The 19,004-nt window shown below is 42.0% G+C and overlaps 1 protein-coding gene across 5 annotated transcripts in view; it reads left to right on the top strand.

The window, feature by feature from the left end:
* The window catches only part of Gng2 (G protein subunit gamma 2), a 98,265-nt gene that overhangs the window by 12,089 nt on the left and 67,172 nt on the right, over positions 1–19,004 (top strand). For 2 of the 5 annotated variants that reach the window (XM_028758601.1, XM_028758600.1), the window contains 2 exons: positions 4,012–4,051; positions 7,874–7,924. The gene's annotated coding sequence lies outside the window, so the exon portion shown is untranslated. Of the gene's footprint in view, positions 1–2,245; positions 2,354–4,011; positions 4,052–7,873; positions 7,925–19,004 lie in introns of those variants that run through there. The other 3 variants (XM_028758598.1, XM_028758597.1, XM_028758599.1) reach the window with 2 other exon arrangements.

Below are 19,004 nucleotides of genomic sequence, written 5' to 3'. Positions count from 1 at the left end.
ACCAGCCAGAAACCTGTGTGTCTGGGGCTTTTGGGGGAACAACCTGTGAGTCATTTTAACAAATACACTCATAATCTCGTAGTGCATGTGGTTTCCATGGTAATTAGGCCTGTTGAGCTGCCTTGCTTATGTTCCTGCAGAGGGAAGAAGGGGAGAAAAACTGTGAGCCTTGACTGTTGGCTTCAGCCTGCCTACTGTAGGAGAGAGTTTAGGGGTTTCCCTTGAAGATACTGGCACAGTCATCCTGGAGGGAAGTGGAGAGACTCTGGGACTAATGCCCTATTAGTGTTGGGGATTGCAGTTCACAGGGGAGAAGAGGACTGATTGGCACTCTCTGGGGGAAGGAAAGGACAAATGGTTTCTTTAGCTAATATATAATTACAGGTAAGTCTCTAAGGTCAACCTGATGAAATGCTTTGAGTGTCTGTGCACAGGGCTCTAATGATCTCCTAAAAGGCACCAAATACCTCTGGCATATCATTATTGCAGATTTAAATCATTCTCCCTGTACTACTCAGTTAGAGGTTGGCTTTATGTCTCTGATCTGATTCATACATGGACCTGCTATCTTTTCATTATTTATGAACTGGATTTGACTCCTTTATATTGGGCAGCCATCTTATAATGCAGGCCCGTGGATTTCCAAGGAGACCAACAAAGTTACAGGAGTTCTGCTAAATTTGCCGTTGCTCCTAAGGAAGCCAATATCAAAACACACACTCGGATGCACATCCAAGATGTCCCCCCTCATCCAGTTAATGGAATTTTATAGAGATCACTTGTTTCAATTCTGTTGAAGGAGAAAGCAGAGCCATGAGCCAAAGGTATGAAGCCACACATAGAACTTTCCAAATCCACCTTCACGAGGCTGGGCATCCGCTCACATGTGTGATTATTATGTATTGGCTCAAACTTTATTCTTTAGACCGTGCCTCTTTAAGGCAGATTTTATTTGGAGTTCTACTAAAATGGAAATAAAGTGAAGTTGCTTGATCTGTGCTCCCTACAACGTTTTTGGTTCTAAACTACTTTTTATCTTATTCTCAAAAGTAGAAATAATTATTACCCAAACATTGTTCTAGATTTGATCGTCTTAGCATTAGTAGTTGAAGCTTGACCTGGGCCAGTAAGATGACTCGAGGGGTAAAAGCATTTGCTGCTAAAAATCACTACCTGAATTGGACCCCTAGTGGGAAAGCGAACCGACTCACAAGATGCCCTCTGACTTCTCCATGTGTGCTGTGGTGTGCGTGTCCATATTCACACATGTACATACACACGCTGGAAAGCCTGCAAAATAAATACAGTTTTGAAACATAATTACAAACCTTGACTTAATATTTTACTGATCATCAAAGTAATTCATGGGGAGCATTAAAAATTTGGAAATAGTAACATAAATTATGAATAACGAAAGTAAGATTAGATTAGTAAGATTAGTAAGATTAAAGCCCTCATTTATTAAGTTTGCTATTGGTTCAAGTAGTTGTTGTAGCAAGGACCTGATTTTTACAGTGACTGAAGGAAATTAGAAAGTATTTATTTCTTTTTAATACAACAGCCCAGAGGAGAATGACCAAGGACTGGGTTGCTATGATCATTCAGGGGACCCAGTTCTTAAGATCCAGCAGGAAGGGAGAGAGGGAGAAAGACGGAGCCACTCTGTTATATGCCTGCACACCTAGCATCAAGGGAGGCTGGGAAAATAAACTTTTCTTAACATGTACGGGCATGCAGTCTTTCTCAAAATACTTAGTCTTGTGTACGCACCCGATGTGCTTGCAGGATGAAATGGAGTACATTAAATAATAAAGATATTTCAACATAGAGCTAGGCTACTCTGTAAAGAATGCTTGTCTGCAATACTTTGTCACAAGATGTGTAATAAATGACTCTAGTAAGTGACTAAGAGGCAGGCAGCATATACAGTGTGGATACTTTGGACAAAGGAATGACTAGTGTCCTGGGCAGGACTGAAGGGATCAGAGTGGCATAATTTAAAACTTATGAATTATTCATCCCTGGAATTTTCCATGTATTAACATTTTCAGACTGCAAAGTAACTAAAGCCTAGAAGAACAAACTTTCAAATGGGACTGCAGGATGTGCCATGTTCTGCGTTAGGAAGCTAGCTGACATTACACAGCGGGTAACATTTTACATTGGTGTCTTTTAACTGTACCAGGTGCATTTTCCTCATTTAAATTTCTTACATCCAGGTTGGGGATGAAGCTCATGGACAGAGGGCTTGCCTTGAATGTGCAATAACCATCTTCCCCAACAACAACCAAAAGGGCTCACACTCGTCGGTTCACCATGCAGGATTTCCTTTGCATAGGAAGTTGTATTGTTGGTAATTGGGCTATTTCTTATGCCTTGGTAATAATTTTTGTCTACAGCTGTTGTTAGAATCAAGAAGTGGAATCACTAAAATGATGACTGAGAACATCTAAGTCCCTTGATAAATAGTACCAAGCTGCTTTCTAGAGGCTTGTGGCAATTTATGCTATCAGCAATAATATATGAGCCCGCATCCCAGAGCACCCTTGCCCGGGCTTATTTTCCGAGTCCCATTTAGTCATTACTATCCCCAGGGCTTGTTCTTGGAAAATAGGTTGTTTGGGGTGGTGGTTTTTTTTTTCCCCTTGGCTTGTTTTCTTTTCCTCTGCTGTCATTAATCACAAGATAATGATTTTCTTTTTTAATAACTTTGGCTCATTTAAAAACACGTGACTCCTTCTAGCACTCTGAGAGTACAGTTGATTGGGCAGAGATTAAAACATGTGTGTCGCTGGGCTGTGGTGGCACACATCTTTAATCCCAGCACTTGGGAGGCAGAGGCAGGCGGATTTCTGAGTTCGAGGCCAGCCTGGTCTACAGAGTGAGTTCCAGGACAGCCAGGGCTACACAGAGAAACCCTGTCTCAGAAAAACAACAACAACAACAAAAACAGATAAAACATGTGTGTCAGTCTCACACCGTGTGAGATCTCTGGAGACACCGATGTTCATTTAGTCCTACCACCCAATGTGAATTTGACTTCCACCCTCTGTCATGGTCCTCTTGGTGTGAGATACCTTTATGTTCTGAGTCTGAAAAGAAGTAGGAATGGGAAGGTGCTCCCCCAAGGCAGTGGGTGCTCTGAAGTCCTCCAAGAAAAGGAAGCTCCTTCTGGTGGGAAGCACAATTAGGCTGACTCAGTTTGAAGCCACAGGAGCATTAGTAGCAAAGAGTGCAGGTACCTGTAGACATCAAAACAATCTGTGAAAGACGACAGGCTGAGGAGACCGTTACAACCACAGCTTACTTCCAGCTGCCCATTTAAAGGACCAGATACCCACAGATTGTACCCCCTAGCTCTTCCTCCAACAACTAGGGCAAGAGGATGTACAGTCTTTGCTTTGGACTTGGTGGGAACCAATTGGCTTGGGCCAGGAGGAGAGTTTAGGTACTTAGCTTCTGCCACCAAGTACAAGGTACTAAGTACTCCCAGGGTACTTAGCTTCTGCCACCAAGAACTCTTGCTTTGCTAGGGATCCTTGGTCCACTGTGCTCTCTTAGTGTTTGGTTGCTGTTGTTTGTATGTGTGTATAGAGAGAGAATTTACAAAGCAGAGGATCCCTATTTCATGTACTATGTACATTTCTTAAAAAGAGAAGGTTCACAAAACGTAGGTTCTGACATGTACTGCCGTTACCCTAGCCCTGGCCACAGACGTGGTCATTGACTCACTTAGCTCTTATTGCTTTTGCTACTTATCAGTTTCTTTCTTTTTAAAAAAGATGTATTTATTTATTTATTTTATTTATATAAGTACATTGTAGCTGTCTTCAGACACACCAGAAGAGGGCATCAGATCCCATTACAGATGGTTGTGAGCCACCATGTGGTTGCTGGGAATTGAACTCAGGTCCTCCAGAAAAGAAGTCAGTGCTCTTAACTGCTGAGCTATCTCTCCAGCCCCCTATTTATCATTTTCTTAAAGTATGTTTTCTTCTTCTTTTCAAACAGTCAGATCTCCAGGGAGCCTCCGGCCTTGAACATTGACCAGGTAAGACTTCTGAAATCTTTCCTTCTGGAATCAGCATGAACCTAAGTAGGACTTCAGAAGGGTCCATGAAAGTACCAGTACTCTTATAGACTAGGACATTTACGTTTGTGATGTTCTTACGGAAAACAACCACCTATAGTCTTTAACAATGTTGGTATGGCTCTGGTATTTGAAGAAAATATGATTCTCTATAGTGATAGTTAAAATCAGATTTTCACCTGCATTTGCCCTTTCTTCTAAAAAAATCTGAGTAGAAAAGAAAAATCTGAGCTGGAGAACATTTGAAGTTGTTACCTTAATAACGGTGTCCCTGTGGTGCCAAAAGTGATTAAGGGATTTCAGACATTATCATAACCTGTGCAAGACAGCCGCAGAGCAATTAGTTTGGAGAAGTAAGCCCTGATCTTAATGGATTGGTTATAGACAGTGCAAGAGCTTTTCCCTTAGCAGTAACCAGAACAAAAGGTCAGCTTAGGACTGGTGGGCTTCTTCTAGAAGACACTATTAACTTTGGAGATGAGTTAAAGCCAGTCAAAACTGGCTGCAGACTTGAAAGGCCCCACTATCCCGAGACAACCAATGTTGTAGTCTGTGTATTCCTACCCAGATGTGGGGTTTCCATTAGACACTGACTCAGGATTTTCACTCCACTTTAAAGTTTAACTTTATTATGAAAAGTTTTAAGCATATGTCAAAGAAATCCCCATGTCCTTATCATCCAGTGTCAGCGACTATCAACTCAGAGCTCAGGTGTTGTGCTTTCCCTGTCAGCTACTTCTCGCCTTTCTCCGTTGGGCTAGACTGCATGGTCACTTGGAGTTGGTGGTTGGACTTTCCATTACTTATTTATTTATGCATCTAATGGCTAGAGCAAAATGCTCATTAAAACAGAAAGCCTCGTAGCCTGGCTTAATCGGTTTCTAGAACTTGTCATCCACTTGTTTCTTAACACCACAAATGTACACTTAGCAGATACCAGGCACTAGACCTTCCTTTGGATAAGAGGCTACATTATTTTTTTCAACTCACAACAGTGAGGCCCTTAAGATCACCAAATGAAGTTATCTATCAGAGACACAGTGACAGAATGAAAAGATGACACTCATCAAACAACCTTAACAGTCAAATGTAGGCATTTGTCATGCATCACAACATTCATCAGACAGCCTTAACAGTCAAATGTAAGCATTTCATATATATCACAATTTTAGAAATGATGGGAGGTTCATTCCTTAACTTATTAATATAGTGGGATTATAAAGACAACACATAAAACAAAACCACCAACTCTCTATCAGTCTGTTTTATTGTGAATGTTCTTCCAGTGGTCTGCCCCCTTTTAAGAAAAACTCAGAGAGAGAGAGAGAGAGAGAGAGAGAGAGAGAGAGAGAGAGAGAGAGAACAGTTGTGGATTCCAACTTAACAATTTTGCTTCCAGCCTGTAGCCCGCATGCCTAGCGTTTGCTATATATTTAATAAAAGTGTTGAATTGAATGAACAAAAGAATGAATGCCAGATGTGTGAGCCTGAGGATGAACACCACATGGGCCACAGTGTTGCCAGTTGCACGGGGGAGTAATAGAGGCCCCATGGGTGAGGTGTGAGCAAAGAGTCACCAGCAGGTGGAGGAGGGTGCTGGCCTGGTGGCCCTGTGGAGAACAGCTTTGAGTAGTGATGAGATGTCTTCTGTCTGAAAGGGAGAGAAAATCTAATTCAGGTATAAAGAATCACATGTTGGAATACACACAGACCCTAAATACATGGTGCAGTCTGAAAACCTTCAGAGACTTAGAGTGGCCAGAGAGCAGCTGACTGAAGAGGTGGGGCTTCAGTAGCAGGCCACCCAAGCATAGAGGGACTCTGTAATCGTCTAGGTGGGAGGGCTGAAGAGAATATGCAATGAGAGCTTTTCCTGGAAAAGATGATTCTACAGGCAGAAGGGAGAATGGAGGCAGGCCAGTGGGAAGACTTGGGTCTAGGAATAGGGGACGGTATTGATGACTAAGTGAGGAGAGAAGAAACATCTAGAATAACTTCAAAACCTCTCTGTGGGCAGAGGAGCTGGAGAGCAATCATCAAACTTCAAATGGAAGAAGAAAAAATAGAATTCAGATCTCAGGATGGGTTCATCCATGTGGATATGCCTATAGCAGGCAGAGTTGGGTTGTCCATTAGAACCTACAGAAAAACATGGAAATACATGGCTACAGGGAAGCCACCCAGATCAGATCAGTTGAATCAAAAGCCTCAGGGGAGAGGCCTGGATATCTGTGGTTTCTCAGAGCTCTACAGATGATTTTTAAAGTGCAGTCAGGGTTAAGGATTTCTAGTTGAGAGCTTATTTGAAGAGGTGTGTGTGTGTGTGTGTGTGTGTGTGTGTGTGTGTGTGTGTAAGACCACATGGAATGTCTGCTGCCCTGTAATCATTAGATTTAAGTACCTCTTATCTTTTGGGGGAGCACCAGACCATCCCAATATTCCTTCACATATTACTAATAGCTAAGAATGTTTTATACATCTTTAGTATTCTTTGTTATGTTGTGTGGGTTTCATGCTAAAACATAAACTGAAAAAATTTCAAATCAATTCAAGCAGAGTTGCCCAGTGGAGGTTGTTCACACGTTCAGTGGGATAGCTCTTCATTGTTCTCTTGGTTCTTGTAGCTCATAAAGGGTAGTGGCGTCCTCTAGTCCTGGTGGCCTCTGACACTTTAGGGACACACTGAGAACTACTGTGCTTTTGCACACAACTGTAAAGGAGTTAGTTGGCATTCTCTTCTCTCCCCCAAAAGTATTTTTCAATAGAACAAAAGTATTGGTTTCAGTGCTACTCAGTGGTCCCTTACCTAAATCATCTCTGGGTAAATAAAACAAAGAAAGAAACTAAACAATGTAGACACATAAAAGGTGATGGTGTTTTGAACTCTCACAGGGACTTCGAGTAGATTTGGTTTAGTACTAAGTCTGTTTTTGTTTTTTAAGTCTAAACAGAGAAGCAAATTAGACACTAGGTATTAAATGGTCAAATATTAGGCTTTGAAACAAAATCTTACTAAGGTACCAGGCAAATGATACAACAGTGCTAAGAGGTTATTAGTTTTCTATTGCTGCTGGAACAAATTATTGTTAAGTTTAATAGCTTAAAAACATACAAATGCATATTCTAGTGTTGTGGGATAGGATCTGTAGGGATCTCACTTGGGCTAAGAGCCACATATTAAGAGGCCCGGGGGTGAGAATCCATCTCCTTATCTTTTTAGTATCTAGCTCAATTTTCAAAGCCTGTGACGCTGTGTATCTGTGTGACTTTGCACTGTGGGCACATCACCTTCTGACTCTCAGCCATAAAAACCGTTCCGTCCAGACACATCTGATGAACGGGGATAATCTCATCAGAAGGTCCTTAATTTAACACATCTTCAGAGTCCCTCTATTCAGGTCAGGTTGCACATTCACAAGCTCCAGGGGATTGAGACTTGGACATATTTGGTGGCTGTTATTCTGCCTACTACCGAGGAAACAGACAATTGTTCAGAACAGTAGAAATGCTTCAGGTAGCAGAGTTGGGGTCATGTCACACTTCATTATACCAGACTGAGAGGTTTTAGTGCTCCCGAGTTAATGAAGCAAGCTCTTGTCTTTGCTGCAGTTTCTATTCTGTGGGCCCAGGCACTGGAGAACTTTGCTTTCCTTAGAGATTGGCAATGAAGCAGACATGTTGAGATCTATTGCCTCCCTGTTCTTGGCTAGACTTTTAGGTCCTGTAGGTACAACCTGGTTACTGCTTTTGGTGTTTCTCCAGCTACTTGTCTACTATTCATAGGTTCCCAGGACTTTGAATAGCATCGAAGCGTGTGAGTTTTGTCGTAGGCAGGTAAGTCTGCCTGCCACACCACACATTATTTATTAGACTCTGAAATGTGGAGACTGGGAAGGGAACGACATGCTATTCAGCATCTCTATGTAGTGTGGCTATTACTGCCAGTTTCGAGGTGTGTTTCAGTTGCCTCCACATGTTAGATACACTATCCCTGCAAGTAAGAAACCATTTCTTGGCCTATGGATAAAATGGAGTATTGAGGTCTTTGGTTGTTTGCTTTTATTTTTAAGTCCACCCCTAAAGAAACATGTGAGCTTGGAAATTTGGGTGGCTATTTTGGGTTTCTCAGCTGCTTTTGTAGCACGTCTCCCCTCTATCAATGTTAGATACTCCAGCCCCACAAGTCTGAAGTGTAGATCTAGGGCTATCGGTAGAGCATCAAAATGTCCTGATTTTCCCAAGAGTAGGGGGATACAGTTTTTCTTTTCCCCCAGGACACAGGACTTTCAGAACTAAAACTTAGAGAATCCCAAGCATATTAGGATAGTGGGTCACCTTCAAAGGTCTAAGAAAATGACTCCAGCGGACATTGCTGTCATACTGATGAATTTTTAGGATGTAAGTTTTAGTTGAACTAAATAATTAAAACAGTCCCCAGGGTTTGGATTCAAAATGATGGAGAATCTATCTTATTTGGAAAATCCTGTATTGATTATTCTCTGTATTCGTGGGTTCAGTATCAGCAGATTCAACCACTCATGGATAGAAAGACTTTTTTTTAAAACCTTACTTGTGGTGATAAGGAACGTCCGTCAGTAGGTAGAGGCTTGCTTGAGATGCATGAAGGCCTGGGTTTGCTCCTCAGCACCATGTAAAGCACATGTAGTAGCACAGCCTACACGGGAAGCACTTGAGAGGTAGAGGCAGGAGGATTAGAAGTTCAAGATCATCCTCAACCTCAACTAAAGAGGGCGTTCAAGGTCAGCCTGAGTTACGTGAGATCCTGTTTCAAAAACAAGCAACAAACAAACAAACAAACAAACACACCCAATTCCGTAGTGTGCATCTACATGCTCCCCCCTCCATTGTTCCCTAGGCAATGCAGCCTAACAGCATTTTCATAGCATTTACAATGTATGAGGCATTACAAGTAACTTAAAGAGATGATGTTTAAGAGGTTATATGTAAATATTATGCCATCTGGCAGAAGGGATTTGAACAGCTACAGATTTTGGTATCCATGGAGGTCTTGGAAACAGCCCTTCATAGATGATGAACAAATCAGGATGGGTCGACACACTAAGACTTGACACAGTAACAACACACTCCCAGGATGCAGAAGAACCAGCAATGTTTGTGAAATCACAAGGTCCATTAAAAGTGGTTGCCGGCCCCCTTAGCTCCCCAGTGGCAGTTGCCGCTTCCTGTGTGCTGGCTCTGATAATGGGAGCTTTAAGAACTGTGTTACTGAGGTAGCCATGGGACTTCCCTGAATCTTCTTCAGTATGTCAGCATGTGTAGAGGTTATAATACCCAAGTCTGTCACAGAGTTCTCCTAGATTTAATCTTGCTTTTTGTATACTAAAATTGAACGTTTCCTCTCTAATAAACAGCATGGAGTGTTTGTGAAGAAATAGGGCTTTGGAAGAGCAGTCAATGACTTGGATGTTGCTGCATCTGCTAATGATACCTGCTCAGCCATCCATAGCAAAAGCCAATAGCGGGAGACACTGAGTGTCCCAGGGCGGTGCCTCTTGCTCTTCTGTGGCTTTTATTTGGAGCTTTGATCTCTCTAAACTATTAGGACTAAACAAAGAGAATTGCAATTGTACTGGAAAGAGCAATATGTTGGCTTCCTCAGGTAGGAATTTGACTTTTAAGTGTTGGCAGGGTTTTGAGTTGTTGTTGTTGAATTTTGATTGATATTTAAAAATGTGTTTCATTTTCTATCTTCCAAATCATGCTGCTTGATAGATCCAAGGAGTTCCCTTCCTTTCATTCTCAAAAATGATTTGACATTATCAGTCATAAAAGCAGCGATATTTTTGAACAGGGATGCTGGTCAGCTTTGTGAATTTATTTGTTTAGTTATTTATTGTGTAGGGGTGGGAGAGTGAGTGTGTGCTACGTTTGTGTGAGTGCACATGGGCCATAGCTTATGCACATGTGTACCACCATGCCTGTGTGTAGGTAAGAGGACAGTTAGCAGGAGTTGGCTCTCTCCTTCTACCATGTATGTTTTAGAGATTGAATGCAGGTCGTCAGGCTTTGCTACAAGCCCCATAACATACATGCTGAGCCATCTGCCTGTTCCCAGACTTGTGAATTACTTTGACTTTCTCATCAACCATATTTTGAATTTCTTCTTTCTAAGGCTTCTGATCCCCACTCAGTCTGATTATCTATCTATCTATCTATCTATCCATCCATCTATCCACTTGTTTATTTATTCATGTTTTGCGGCATGGTTTCATTGTGTAGTCTCCCAAATGCTGGGATTTCAGATGCACACACCACGATTTGCAACTCTGTGGACATTTTACCAAGCCTACTTTAGGGCTAAGAATGTAGCTCAGTGCTAGAGTCCTCCAGTGAGGTATGAATTTGAGTCCTACTCTAGGAACAAATAAAGTGACACAACAAACTGCCAAAACAGCAGCCAAACCCTCAGTTCAACATCTGCTGGTATTTTTGCAAAGAAACAAGTTCTATAAGAAACTGTATAATAAGTTAAGCCAAAATTCTCTTACTCTTTTCAAAAGAAAGATTAAAGAACACTTGTAAATAAGGAATCCAAAAGACTTGTTGCCTGGAAAGACATGAAGCTGACATTTGCATAATTTCTAAATGCTGTCCAATTGTTCACTTTAATGAAAGGTAAAGCATTTTACCTTGATTTTAAAAACTGACTAACGTTCTGGAAGGGAAAAAAGCTGCTTCCTCCTACCTTCAAACTCTGGAAAAGATCTGTACCCATTGTGATACACTCATGGTCAACACCCAGCCTTCAATTATTGTCTGTTCTGTTCATCACTGGGAGAAGGTGTCAGCCTCAGAGCCGTGGTGCCGTGATTGTGGAGCTGATAAAGGGGAAAGTGGAACATCTTGCTATTAGACACTAATTGTTCATTGTTCAAATGTGGCAGTTTTGTCACTAGGGTATTTACTGGTCTATCCTTGGCAAAGCTTATCACGACAGGACATTTTGAAAGTTTAACAATTTAAAGCAACTTGGGTTCCTTCCACTGGTCCTGGGATAGATTGTTCCTTCCAGCAGTGTTGGAAGCTCTCACTCTCCTTCAGTACAGGCTGTGACTGGAAGAATGGAAGAAGTCCAGATGTGACAATGTTAATGAAATGTGAGCAAGATAGCATATTTCATATATAGAAATACCTTTTATTAAACTATCTCCTTAGACACCCCAAGGACCATTAATTGATGGGGACTTCTTTCAAGGGATCACGAGCAAATTGGGCTTAATTATGAAATCTTGGGGCTTGAAATTTCTGCCAGATTTAGAGATAACCATTTTAACCTTTCTACAGAGACGTAACTAGGCAACCAATATAGCATTCGGTCTCTGCACTGCGTTCAAAGTGTAGAGCTATTGCAGCATATTTTTTTTTTTAAAGAAATACTATTTAAATCTCTTCTTTAGCTTTGGCATATGCTGCCATATAACCTTTATTTTATTTGAAAATATCACACACATCCCCAGGCTGGAACGTGGTCTGGTTCCTTGAAGGCCCATATCCCTGCTAATAAGGCAGTGTGTGCACAGAAGAAATGAAGCAGTTGGTAGTGGGCACGTACTCTGTGCTTTATCATGAGGTTAAGATGGTAGGTGTCACTTTAAAAAAGCTGTAAAATATTTTTTTTAAATTGTATTAATCTTGATAATTTCATAAGATAAATCTTGATTCCAGTCACCGCCCCATCCTTCCCCTTAACTTCTTCCTGATCCTCCCTCCCTCCCTATCCCCTTAGCCTTTATCTTTCCTTCCTTTTCTTCTTTTTAAATTAACCCATCAAGTCCAATTAGTGCATTCAAATAGTCTTCAGTGTCAATACATTCACTGGAGTGCGATCAGTGAGCCTACTAGGAGCCGCACCCTAAAGAAAACCGATCCTCTCCCAGAAGCAGTCTGGCTCAGTTAGGGATGGAATCTCAGTCCTTCCCCTTTGCATGGCTGGCTTGATCTGTGCAGGTCAAATGCAGGCAATCATGGCTGCTGGGATTTCACGAGTGCAGTTGTTCCGCCATGCTGAGAAGACAGTTTTGCTTCAGTGCTCTCCTACCTCTGGCTCTTAGAATCTTTCTGCCTCCTCTCCCACTTTGGTCTCTGAGCATTGGGCTGTGATACAGATGTCAGTTGCAGTGGATCACTCCAGTGACACTTGTTCTCTAAGCTTGGTCTGGTGTATGTTAACCGGTGTCTACTACACAAACCTCTGGGATAAGGTGTGAGAGCTGTACCAATCTATAACTAGAGGGATAGAACAGTAGTAGTAGATTCATCCCTGAGGCCTGTGAGTTCCCAACCATAGGCTATTGACTAGGCTTATAGCACCAGGCATGCGTTTCCTCCTGTCCAACAAGACTTACAACCAAACAGAAAGTGGTTGGTTATTCTTGTAAACAACTGTGCCATGATTGCAGCCATGGGCAATTACCACATTGGTTGGTCATTATTGCAGTTCATAAGGTTCACAGTGGGTAAGACTATTGATGAATCTCTCCCCGAAGCAGCCTTCAGAGCACTTTCCAGAACTATGAGAGTTAGTCATTAGGAAGAAGCATCCTGGTCAGTACCAACTTGATTTCTCCATGCCTTGTGACCGATGTGGGTGGCATCTTCAACCATAGGGAGGTGGTATCACTTTTCATGAGGGAATGTGTAAAAGTTTAGACAGCTATCCTAAGTAGGTAGAAATGAACATTTTTCCCCAGCATGATTAATGAAAAGAATATGTTGTAAAGAAGAAAACTGGGTTTTATTCTAATGAACTTGCTTTTCCTGTACTGTATGTGTGGTGACTAGAAATACCAAGTTTGATCCATAAGCAAGACTTTATTGGAAGCCTTTTATATCTCAAACACTCTCTCTGCAGGTGTTGTGTTCCTTTTTGGTTATAATCACGATTTAAAATTTTAATTAGCATTTTATTATTAAAAACTAAAGTATTGGAGATGGATGTCAATGAAAAGTAATGGACTCTTCCTCCACCAGCTTCTAGCTTCACTGCACAGAGGCAACTGAAGTGAACAGTTTCTGGTACGCGTCCGAGACTTTTCCTGTCCTAGTTACTCTGTAGAGAGGAGGTGGGTGTGCTGAGTAGTACACGGCCATCTGTCCCTCAGCAACTCTTCTGAGCTCAGTCTTTAAAATGTGAAATGCTGCTTGATCTCCCTTTTTCAAATGTGCCTTTAAAGTATTGCCAGGGTTGATATCACATGGCTGGAGGAGAGAGGGCTGAGGACATGGAACGCAGCAGAAGTCAGTGTACGTAGCAACCAAGGAACACTCCTTAATGTTTTCCTCTGTAATCTTCGTATCACCTGGAGTACACAATGTCCCTGCATCCCTTGGGTGACCTGTGACAGAGGGAGCGACTGTTTACAGAAGAGGAAGCAATGATTCTCAGAGTTCCAGTTTGCTCGTGATCTTGAGGTCACATAGCTGATCAGGATCAGGACAGAAACTGAGTTTCATCCTGTCTTGGTCAGTGCTCTATTGCTGTGAAGAGATGCCAGAATCAATGTAACTTACAAAGGAAAACGTTGAATTGGGTCTGGTTTACAGTTCAGAGGTTTAGTTCTTTACAGTCATGGGGGGTGTACAGGGAGGAAGCATGGTGGCACGTTGGCACATATGGTGTTTGAGAAAAAGCAGAGAGTCCTACATCTGGACTCATAAGCAGCAGGAACAGAGAGAGCCTCTGGGCCTGGCTCGAGCTTCTGAACTATCAAAGCCCACCCGCAGTGACAGACTCCCTCCGACAGGACCACACCTCTAATGCCACTCCCTAAGCATTCAGACATATGATTCTGTGGGAGCCATTCATAGTCACAGCACCACCAGCCTTAAACCAGAACCCAGTGATGCCTGAGAGGATGAGGCTAGCAACACCGCAGTGGTTCCTGAAGTGACTGGCTGAAAGGGACAATGAGTTCTCAAGGAAGGCCTGGTTACACAGTCATTCTGATTCTGCCACCAACAACTTATGTAAGGCAGTGCAGACTTGGGGAGCCAGCTCTCTTTTTTTCATTTTTTCCAGTTCTGTCCCTATTTTATTTCTTTAGAGAATTCTGAGTGCAAGGTGAAACTTTAAGCCAAATGGATAAAGCCATATTATTCCATCCCTAGACCACAAGGGTTAGCTCAGAGATGTGGCATGTGGATAGCAGGGACCAGAGAGCTCTTCTTTGGGTCATCCAAATGTCAAGAGGGGGTAGGGGGAGGCCTCATCTTTTCAGGTGTCAAGGCAGTTGGAATTGTGCCTGGCTATGTTTCAGTCTATTCAGAAGATGAAGTCTGGTGCACAGAAGGGGGCAGGGAGAGAGTCAGGAAGCAAATGGGGGTGGGGGAGGAGGAGAGAAAATGCAAACAATTGAAGAATGGAGAAACCATGCAGGGAACAGAGTGAGCTCCCGCATGCCTAGTAGCAACCAGGCTCCAAGAATCCAGTCAGTGCGAGCCAACACATTTCCACTTTTTGTCTAATCTAATTTAAGTTTTTACTAGAGGAGTCCTGACCGACACCTCCAGGCTTCAGTTTTCTCAACCGTAAGCTGGGGTTATAATTGCCCTGACTGTATCTGAGCTAGTGTAAGCAACCCTTGCGATAAGGAACAGGAAAGCACTTTGTAAATTGTAAAACGTGACACACATGCAGGATGACACTATTCCTTGATGTTACATTGAACTAGGCAGAGTTGAAAAAAATGAAATCACCGCTCATTTGGAAACTAAACATGAGAGCTGGCGAGCCATCTGGTCTTAAGGAAGCTGCCAGAGGTTCTTAGCTTTTCTTCTCAGATCTGCTTTCAGAGTCCTTCGAGTTCCACTCAGTGCCCACAGTGAATGTCAAGGATAGATCTGAGTTAGTCCAGGACAGGAGTGAATCAGTCCAGTGGGTGTCTCCTCTCTCCCTCCTTCCCTCCTTTATCATCCTCACCATATAAACACATCGTTGTATTAATATGTCAACATTTTAGCTTGTCAACCATAGAGCCTTACCAATTCAAACTAAATAACATTTTGGCGATAGAAAAATCATGGAAGAAAATAAAGCTTAAGGAATCTATTCTTATTATATCTCTTTTAGAATGACATTATGTAGGTAATTCTGGGAGTTGCAAGTTGGTTGTTTTGGGATTTAGATAGGCACAGAATTCACCTTCAAAGAGACTATCTTGCTAGAAGCTCAGTCTTGAAATTACAATTTATTCATGATGTAAAGAATCATATTTCAGTTTTATAGTATTTTTCACTATATATGATAATGCATTCTAATGAGAGAAAACAGATGGAGCCTTCACAAAACCTTAGCTTTGCTGTTTCAGAAGTGTTCATTGTATTGAACATCCATTTCTTTTATGTTTGATAGCTAGAACCTCCCCCAAAGTCATTTAAGGTCTCAGTCTGATATGAGATTGTTTACAAAAAGGTTGAAGTCAGTGTGGAAATATGATTTATAAATGTGAAGACCTCAACCTCAACAGGCTTTGCATTTGTCACATTTGACAATCCAAGAAACATGTCTGTCTCCTTCACTGGAATCCCAAGTCCATGAGGATGTGTCACCTGACAGCCACCAATGTCTGTGGGCATGAGGTTGACTCTGTGCTGCAGGATTCCCCACACACATCCCTGCCTTCACCTATGTGCTTGGAATTGACATGATGATTACCAATACAGTCATGTAAGCTGTGGACTTAGAATAAGTTCATATCATGAATAAGGTTCTGGGACCTCAAGGTGCATAAAAGGCCAGCTGTATTGGAAACAGTTGGCACCTTCAAATTGGTTCATTTTAGCAGAGCTTAATACAGGGAGTGATTTTTAAGGATATGATCTGAGTCTAGGAAAAATGAAAAGTGAAGTGTGGTTGCCATTGTCACCTTTTGGCTGAAACAATGACAGAAATGAGTAAAGGACCTTTGATGTGGAGTTGAAGCCACCAGGAAAGGGTCATACAGCCTGAACTGATACTCCTTTTCCCTCTAACCTGCTCATGCTCCCCACTAGCCAAGCCCAATGGCAGGCATAGGGCCACTCTGCCTGCTCTGGAGTCCATGAAGTGTAGTGTCCTGGGGCATAGAGCCAGGAGAACAGCTAGTGGAAGATATTCAGCCTGGTCTATCTATGAAAGTCTTGCAGGAAACAAATGGCTGCACTTCTCTCTGTTGTAACCCTCCCTCCCAAGAAAATACTGTTCCAGTGAGTTTCAGGTTTGCCTGCATTTTACTTAATCAAGCTGAAGCCTGTGTTCCAATGGCCCCAAATACAGCGGTAGCATTTGAATAGAGCTCAGTTGTTTGGCGTACAGTGGCTTGGAGGTGATTACAGAATCATGAGACCACCCTTCTTTTTGTCTTATTCAGAGCTAGGATGTCAGCTTCAGTAAACAGTTTGAGTTTACTGTGTAAAGTAGCTGGGTACCATTGACAAATTTGCGTAGCTCACAGTCAGGGACTTCCCACAGTTAAAGGAATGGCTGTCATTTTAAAGAATGCCCAGTCCAGCTAGAGGGCTGAGGTGCTAGGCTTTTGTTTGCTCCTTTTTTTTTTAAATATCAGTTCAATTATCTTCTTTCCTTTGTCTAAGAAATTTCCTCATTTCTTACTTTGATCAATCTAGATGAGCTACATTGCACCACTAAGAATGAGTAAATCCACTGAGTTGGGTGCACGTTCATAGTTAGCAAAGGCAGAGGAAAATGGCAGTCAAAAGAAAACAATCATGCATACTGCCCTGCACTCTAAACCTCTTCTGTGGACCAGAAAATTCCTGACCCGGGAAATCTAGATGGGCAGAGTTGAGAATGTAACAGGAATAATGAAAGGCACTGAGTGGGGAAACAGGACTTGGACCTCAGGTATGAAGTAAGAAATCTCAACATGATGATACCGGTTAGCCTTGGTGGTTGCTGTACTCTACCTCACGTCTTCACATGAGCACCATAAGAAGAATCTGACTTGCTTCAAAATTAACTCACATTATGTATGCCAAATTAAGACAGTGTTCTCCATCCAGTAGTGATGGGAGCTGCGTATCCGTATTTAAATACCTTGGTTCAAGAATTACTGGTCACTGAGATGATGCAGTTAACGTTTGTACTGTGATGTGTGGATCAGGGTGCTGCAGCACATCCCGATAACCCGAGCACATGGGAGACTGAAAGCAAAGAACCACAGATTAGAGCAGAGCAGGAGTCTGTCTCAGAAACAAAGCTAAACCGAGAAAATGTACAATTAGATTTGTATCTAGACTCTCTTTATAAAAATCGTCAGTTCTTACTTTTGTTGATATATAGCTGATATACAAAAAATCATACGTTTAAAGAATATGATTCCATGAATCTAAGCAGTATAAAACCAGAGCCGTAATCAAGAAAATGATGGCATCCACTCACAAGTTGCTTTATCACAGTAATAAGCCAGATACCCCTCCCCATTCCAGCATAATCACATTGAGGAGCAGGTGTCCACATTATCTTTATTCCTTTTAAGACTGAACGTTGACGTTGCTTGCCTCTTGGTAATATTATTCATTTTTAAATCTTTTTCTCTTTTTTCTCACCAGTAGTATAACATTTTCTTTCAAAATCCCATGTTATTACAGCTGACAACTCCATTATCATCCTTTTGGAACAACACAATAAACAAAGACTGGGCACAAGGCAGACAGAGCAATAATTGCATTTACTGATCTCTGGTTTTGTTTGAGTTGAAAGCTGAAGCCCACTTCCTTCAGCTTCCTGAGCTTTCTAAAACCAAGCAAGGTGGAGGAAAGAATCTAGTGGTCCCCAGCTGATGAATGGCTGATGAAACTGTGATGTGGATTATCTACCTGCAAGAAGGGATGATGGGATGCATGCTCCAACATGGGTAAACCAGAGAACATTATGCTAAGTGACAGAAACCACAGACTGTGTAGTTTTATTCATTGATATATCCAAAAAAGAGGACAACCATAGAGGCACAGAGTAGACTGGAGGTGTCTGGTGGGAGGCAGGAGAAAATGAATATGATTCTGCTTTTGCCGTGATGGAAATATCCAGGAACGTAACACTGATGATGGATACGTGACTTTGGGTTGTATCCCAATAAAGCTACTTGGGGGTGTGTGGAGGTGTGTTCGTGTGTGTGTGTGTGTGTGTGTGTGTGTGTGTGTGTGTCTGTGTCTGTGTCTCTTGTAGAAGCTAGAGATCAATGTTGGGTGTCTTCTTCTATTGCTATCTGCTTTATTGTCGGGACAGGCTCTCTACCAACCCTGGAGCTTACCGATTAGGCAAGGATATCTTGCCAGTGACCCCTGTCACTGAGTCCTCAGCACTAGGGTTACAGGAAAGAGCCATCACGCCTTGCTTTTTACACAGAGGCTAGGGATCCAAATTCAGGTCCTTTGTTTTTGTGGCAAACACTTTACTGAGTCATTTCCCTAGCCGGAAGCTATTATTTAACAACAATAACAAAAAAAACCCCATATATTATTAAAAAAAACTTTGCTTGGGGGAAAAAGCATTCAGGAACAGCAATTGATTTAATTCTTCCTTCAAATTCCTTGTGCTGCATCTATTTTCAGGTCTGGAGCACAATGCAGATCAGTCCAGCAATAGGTAATAGAAATGTGTACCTGCAGATAAATACTGCTCACTGGTAGAAGTGGGGCTTGGTGTCAGGCTGCGTTGGTTTACTTAGATCATAAAGGACTTGTTACCATTTGACTTTTTTTTTTTTGTCTTTTTCTTTCCTTTTAAAAATAGCACAGATCTGATTATCCAAGCACCCTTTCCACGCGCTTCACCATGTTAACTAGATACAGGATAGCCTGTGTGCAAAGCATCTGAACTCTGCCGCTGCTATATTGAATACCTGACAGTGGCAGAACGGGGTGTGCTAGGTGG

This window comes from Grammomys surdaster, unplaced genomic scaffold, assembly GCF_004785775.1.
Source record: "Grammomys surdaster isolate TR1022 unplaced genomic scaffold, NIH_TR_1.0 126198, whole genome shotgun sequence".
NCBI classification, from domain to species: Eukaryota; Metazoa; Chordata; class Mammalia; order Rodentia; family Muridae; genus Grammomys; species Grammomys surdaster.
Note: the sequence above shows the minus strand (reverse complement) of the source record. Positions and strands in the feature narration are given on the sequence as shown.